This window comes from Hipposideros armiger, unplaced genomic scaffold, assembly GCF_001890085.2.
Source record: "Hipposideros armiger isolate ML-2016 unplaced genomic scaffold, ASM189008v1 scaffold_87, whole genome shotgun sequence".
NCBI classification, from domain to species: domain Eukaryota; kingdom Metazoa; phylum Chordata; class Mammalia; order Chiroptera; family Hipposideridae; genus Hipposideros; species Hipposideros armiger.
In genome coordinates this window covers 3,588,471-3,594,788 of record NW_017731437.1, presented here as the reverse complement: position 1 = coordinate 3,594,788, position 6,318 = coordinate 3,588,471, and the positions used below count along the sequence as shown (strand labels likewise).

Here is a 6,318-nt window from a genome sequence, read left to right as displayed (position 1 = left end):
TTAAGGTCTGCGCCCACCGCAGGTCCTGGTCAGTTCACATGCTGGGAATGTGGCCGGTGCTGGGGAACCCGGACTGGTCGTGGGTGTGATGCGGAGCTGTAATTACCCCCAACAAGGCTCCATTGTCTTGAGAGAAGGGGAGGCCTGCTGGGAACCGGTGACATGCTGGTCACTGCCAGTTGGGCCCCATGGCCTGTTGGCACCGTCCCCGTGTCCCAGGTGCATTTCCCACATTGTGAGTCTCAGTGCAGGGGTGTGGCAGAGTGGGGGCGTCTTCCCCCACTAGTGCAGCTTCTCCCAGCCTAACGCTTTCTGTGTGCAGTGTTCAAAGATGCCGTCCCCATGACAGTATGTCCTGTGATATTTTTAATCATGAGCACGGGAGAGCGTGTGTCTGATGCACACCAGATAATCAGAGGTTGAAATGGTTTCCTTCTTGTGTTTTCTCTTTTTAATGCAGCGTTAAGTCAGATCTGCCAGAGGTCGGTTACCAGCGTTTCTCTTGAACTCGTCTGCTGGCCCCTCCGCTGGGAACCTGTCCTAGGAGCTCACACTCTGCAAACAGGTGCGTACCCTTCACACTGAACTTTCAGATCCTTGGATCCTTTGCTTCTCAGAGGTCAGAGCGGGAACGGGGCCTGAAGGGGTGAGTGGGCAGCGGGGTGGGTAAGCGGAGGGTCCGCACCTGCCCCCACCACCCGGTTCCCGGACCCGTCGGTGCTTTTCTCCTGCTCTTCCCCCACCCTTCACTAAAATGCAAATCAGCGAGTGCATAATAGATAATTAATAGACTGATCAGCCAGCAAGGGAGGTAAGTAGATAAATAATTTTAATTATCCTTGGGTTGCCCATAAACTCCCTCACTGCCTTTTTATTAAACTCTCTGTTTACAGGAGTCATTTATACTGCTTGTCACTTTGCAAATCCCCGCTCCGCTTCCTTGGCGACCCCCCCAGGTCTGACCTAGGTTGGCAACACCGGGTGGCAGCCAGGTCCTTCCCCAGCAGGCCCGGCTCTGGCAGAGGATTTGCCCAAGTGTCAGGGGCAGACCCTGCTCAGCTCCCTGAGGCCCACCCTCCGTGCCCGACGTGGCACAGCCTATATTTAGACAGACTCGGGAAACTGTATTATGCTTGGCACCTGTGCTGTAGGTATGAGCTCACACGCCTCCCCAGGGATGGCCTGGCCTATTCATAGCCTTGGCTGAGGTTTCCTCCCTGCTCCCAATGCCAAGACCGAAAGTGGGTTAATACATATCAAAGAAAAGGCCCTCAAGAGGGCCTGGGGCCAAACTCTGTCCCAGGCCATCCGAGAGTGTGGCCGGCGGGCCCAGAGGGGCGTGGGCTCTCTCCATCCCAGCCTCCTCTCCTCCCCGAGGTCCAGCACCCCGCTGTCGGGTTTGAGGACCACGAGCAGATAGCGCTCAGGTTTCCACGGAGGACGGAGGAGGCGCTGGTGGGGAGGGCTGTCGCCCAGGTGGGGCTCAGGTGTGGTGCTCGGCACGGGGACGGTGGGGGTCCCTGGCTTTGCTGCCTGCCCTTGCCCACCTGCCCCCTTTCTTCATGGGATTTGCTCCTGACCTGCTGCGCCTCCTCAGCAGCGTGGAAGAGAAGGGGAAAGTGGTCTTCCGGATGGTCACTGGCAGGGTCCTTCCCCACCCCTGGCGTCTGCGGCAAGACGGGTTCATCCTGAGTTAGAAATGCTGCACAAAGGGAGTGGTCCCAGGGACGGGGCAGGAAGGGACCGGGGGCTCTCTGAGGACAGGCGTGCCCAGCGTCTGCTCACAGGCGAATTTCACGAGTGTCAACTGCGCGTGGCCGCGGCTGGCGTTCTGCACAAAAGGGCAAACTGGCTGTGGGCTGGCGGGTGACCCGCTAACACGGCCAAGCGCCCCCTACTTCCTGTCTTGTTGATTCTCACCATGGTGCTGAGTGGGGACACTCCTAGATGTGTCCTCCTTGCAGTGGCGAACCGGGTGCAGGGAGGTCACTGCCACCAGCTCTAAGTGGCAGCGCTGAGGCTCACAGCTGGGTGAGTGACCGCGGCCCGCGGCCCGCAGGCCTGGTGCGAGGACATTCCCGCAGAGCTCTGGGCCCTGCAGCGCCATTCCTTGTGGGCTTCGCCCGGTGGCAGTGGCTTTGCTGCGTCTCCCTGTGAGACTGCCCCTGGCCCAGCCCCTGCTGCCCGGGCCTGATGCTGAACCCCAGCTGGCCTCCCCGATGGTCAGCTGGGCGCACTCCCGGCTGCTCACCTGTCCTCCTTGGAGGGCGGCTGCTGCCCGAGGGAGAGGGGAGGAATTCGGGCTGAGCCAGTAGAAAGGCCCTTTTCGGTTTGATTCCTCGTGGAATCAAAGCCTGACAAGGGCCCAGGGGAGGCTCCCTGCCCTTTCAGGAGCGTGTTTGGCTCAGCAGTGTCCCCGGCCGCTCAGCTGAGTGGGAGGAAGTCGGGAAAGAGGCGGAAGTAGCTGGTGGTGGGCGCCCTTTCCAGGTGCCTCCACCCTCCACTTGGTTCAGGGCTGTGCTGGAGGGATGGCCACCAGCTGTTTCAGTTGTGGGCAGACAAGCATACGTGCAGTGCCTTTTGTCAGAACACGAAGATGCCGGGAAAGCACAACTTTCTGTACCTGGAAAGCAAGGCCCATGGTGACAGTGGCATGCCTCTGTGTCTCTAGTTGTTTTGTGGACATTTTTAGGGTTTTTTAGCCGTTTCTGTTGTGGGTTATTGGAGGTGGATGGAACAGAAAAACAATAATGAACGAGAGGACCAAACTGGTCACCCACTGTCCCTTCGCCCCAGTGACGGGCAGCATAGCCGCGCTCGGTGAGGCCGCCTTGCCACGATCCCTGGGCTCTGGGACGGGCAGGGCCACACAAAGGACAGCACGAGCCAGCCTGCTGGCTGCCCTGCTGCTGTACTTCCAGCATGAGGAGTGGGCCGGGGACGCCTCAGCTCTCCTGAAGGGCCCGTCACTGGGCTGGCGTTTACATTCGNCTATTCCTCTGTCCTGGGACTCGTGCTTGGGGAGTGTGCAGGGCCCCGTCCCTGTCCTGTAAGCCCGGGGCATGGGGTGCACCTTCCCCCGTCACCGCTTGCTGTGTCCGCACTGAGGATCCCGCCCCAGTACAGCTGCTAAGGGTTTCCAGGGCTGTGCGAGAGGGGCTGGCTACTGAAGAGCTCACCTTGCAGGTGGGGAAACTGAGTCAGGCTGGCTGGCTCTAGCAAGAGAGGACAGGCTGGTAGTCACAGGCTCTGGAGCCGGAGTCCCTGAGCTTGGGGCAGGCTCTCCAGGTGTTCTGTGCCTCAGTGTCCCGCTCGGATCCCTGGGAGGGTTAATGAGTCACAGCACGGAAGAAGGTTCCGAGAGCCTTTATTGTATCCTACCTCCATCCTTGCGTGTGCTCCAGCCCAGGAAGACTCGATGCCACACAGCACGGTGTATTAAGCTGCTAAGATCTCAAGTCCATGAGCCCCAGAGACCCCTGATGGCTTTCTGTGCTCGGAGGGGCAGGAGGGTTCCTGGCCTGAGCCGAGTGTGCTGCGTGGGGCGAGGGGGCATGTCTCCATCCCAGGAAGGGTCCTGTCACCTGAGAGCCACCCGCCGTCCGCACCTGCCCCTGTGGTCACCCCGGACGCTTCGGCGTGGGCCCATCGCGTCTTCACCAGGCCCTCACCGAGGACGTGCTTCCTTGCCCTTGTGCTCTGTGTCTGAGGACCTCCCGTCCCCCCTCTTTTGAAACTCAGCACTTTTCCTTGGCTCCCCCCTTCCCCTCCCCGCATTCTTTGTTGTCTACTGGGGCTTTTCCTGGTGTGCCTAATTCCCGGGGATGCAGGGATGCAGGGGCTTCAGGGACGCGGCCCCACCTCGCTACACACACACAACCCGGCGAATCGATTCCGAAAACGATTAGTTACGGTACAGCAACGCTGTTAACTGTGGCATTTTGCTTTGCAGTTATTGATACATCATCAGAATTGGGAAGCGATAGTCAGGAAGGGGGAGGGGTGGGGCACAGACAGGGACGGGTGGGGTCGACTGTCCTGCTCTGACAGCGAGGAACGGCTTTAGCCCGAGCTAAAGCATCAGTTTACATGAGACTCGGGCCCTGTGTGCCTGGCTCCTGACTGCAGTCCCTGTCCCCAAGCAGAATGCCCGCCCCTCACTGCCGCCTCCCCCCACCTCTTCTATGGCGCTGCAGGGGCACAGCTCCTCCTCTGGGGCGTGGGGTGGGGGGCGATGGCGTTGATGGTTGTGTTTATGGAGTGCAAGCTGGAGAGACCCTGGGTCAGTGAGCGTTCTCAGAACCAATAGGCTCTACCTATCTACCTATATATACATAACTGTCCATCATGAGATGGATGGATGGACGGATGTATAGATAGATAGATAATANATAAACAATGAATAATTGTTAGTATAAGTACATCCCAATTGTTGAGTGGTATAATACTAAAAAAAATGTAAAACACTATTTGTTGTTTATCTGAAGTTTGGGATGTAACTGGGCATCTGGTAATTTTATTGGCTGTCGTGAGGTGCGGTTGCTGGGAGCCGTGTGCAGGGCCCGGCGGATGGCAGCCTTGGGGGTGGGGGGTGCATGAGGACCGGCCCCAGGCTGCCCGCCAAGCTCAGAGTCCCTGAGCTTCTGTTTGGCCCGTGACATCTTTTCTCTCTTTTCGCGTTTGGAGGTCCTTCGATTGCGTCGGCAGATCTATGCGTCGCAGAGCGTCCTGGCTGGGAACAGAGAAGCAGCCCCAGCCTCGGCCCCGTGGTCGCCCCGACTAGGTTGCCTCCCGAGTCTACAGTGGGCCGCCCGGCACGGCTAGAGCCTGCTCGCCAGGCTCCTGACCTGGGCGCTGAGCGGTGTTCTCGGAGCCTTATCCATTTGTCTCATGGATGACAGTTGATCTCCCTGAAATAGGACCCAGTAGAACTCAGCGGCTGCCAGAGAGCTGTGAACCCGCCACGCAGCACCATCCTCCTTCTCAGCCCCCAACCCTCATGGTTCCACAGTAGCCTCCCAACTCTCTACTGCAGGCTAACCCCCCCCCACTTCAGTGACCCCCAGGCCTCTCCGATTTTTCTTGGCATATTCACCCTGGTCCTCTCAGCCTGCTCAGTAGGTGCTGGCGGGCCTGGCAGATCCTGGTGCCAGCAGCCGGGGCACGTATTAACAAAAGGGACTCATAGGAAATGACATCGCTTCCTCCCCTGAAGGCCCTCCCCGCTCTGCCGGCAGACCCATCCTTTGCAGAGTGAATTGTTTTCAATCCAATCTCGTTTTTATTGAAGTTTCCTCCAGGGTTGGCTCAGGAGACTTCTCCCCCAGCTCTTCCGCGTGGCCTTATTTACCAGAATCCCCTTGGTGTGGCATTTAAGCGTCCCCATTAACATTTCGTGCATCTTGCTCCTTGAGAGCATGGGCCCTCAGAGACCTTCGGGGTGGCGGGCACGGCGGCAGCCCGCAAAAATGCCAGGCTTATTTTAATTGGTTTGAAACTGTCGTCGTCGACCACAGAGGGGTCCCTTTCCTTGAGTAATGACCCGGAATTTGATCATGCAGCTTTTATTAGCTTGTACCACTGACGGTGTAACTGTGTAAGAGCAAAGCCAGAGCCGGGCACACATCTGCCCGCCATGATGCACTCTAGCCAGGCACACATATGTCCGGCTGTGGCACGCTTGAGCTGGGCACACACCTGCCTGCTGTGCAGCAGCCACAGAGGACAGGGCAAGTGTGACAGTGTAGCCCAGTAGAAGGCAGACGGCAGCTTTCAGGGGAAATCATCTTGACGAGTTTCTGGCGCTGGAGGGCCAGGTCTCAGCACCTCGCAGACCTGCAGGAAAGGATCTAGGAGCCCACGTCGCTAACAGAACAGCCACCCTACAGACCACCCACTCCACTCCAGTCCGGGGCCCGCTCTGCTCCCCGCCCGCCCTCTGTCGGGTGCTGGGGGAGGTGGGCTGTTTACAGGTCCGCTCTGGGCTCCCTGTCTGCTCGAAGATGTTTGCTCGCCAGGGAGACGGAGAAGCCACATCAGGGCCCAGAGCTTCCTGGCACCCTGCTCAGTGTGGGGAGGCTTTGCTCAGAGACCAGGGCCTGGGTGCCCAGGGTGCTGTGCCGGGCACTCGGTTTCCAGGGAGGGGAATGTGAGGGCAGCCCGAGTTCTCGGAAACCCCAGTGGTCTGGAACCTAGAAAGCTGGGAGCGTGTTTCCGTCCCGCTCCCGGTGGGACAGCTCCTACTTCCGGTCTGCTCAGGCTGGCTGTTTCTAAAGAAAAGCTCAGTGGGCAGCAGAAGAAACGATCCTAGACTAGTTT

The 6,318-nt window shown here is 58.8% G+C and overlaps 1 protein-coding gene across 2 annotated transcripts in view; it reads left to right on the top strand.

Moving 5' to 3' along the window:
- The window catches only part of RBFOX3 (RNA binding fox-1 homolog 3), a 315,974-nt gene that overhangs the window by 134,545 nt on the left and 175,111 nt on the right, over nucleotides 1-6,318 (top strand). For both annotated transcript variants that reach the window (XM_019644312.1, XM_019644310.1), the window contains exon 2: nucleotides 461-565. The gene's annotated coding sequence lies outside the window, so the exon portion shown is untranslated. The remainder of the gene's footprint in view (nucleotides 1-460; nucleotides 566-6,318) is intronic.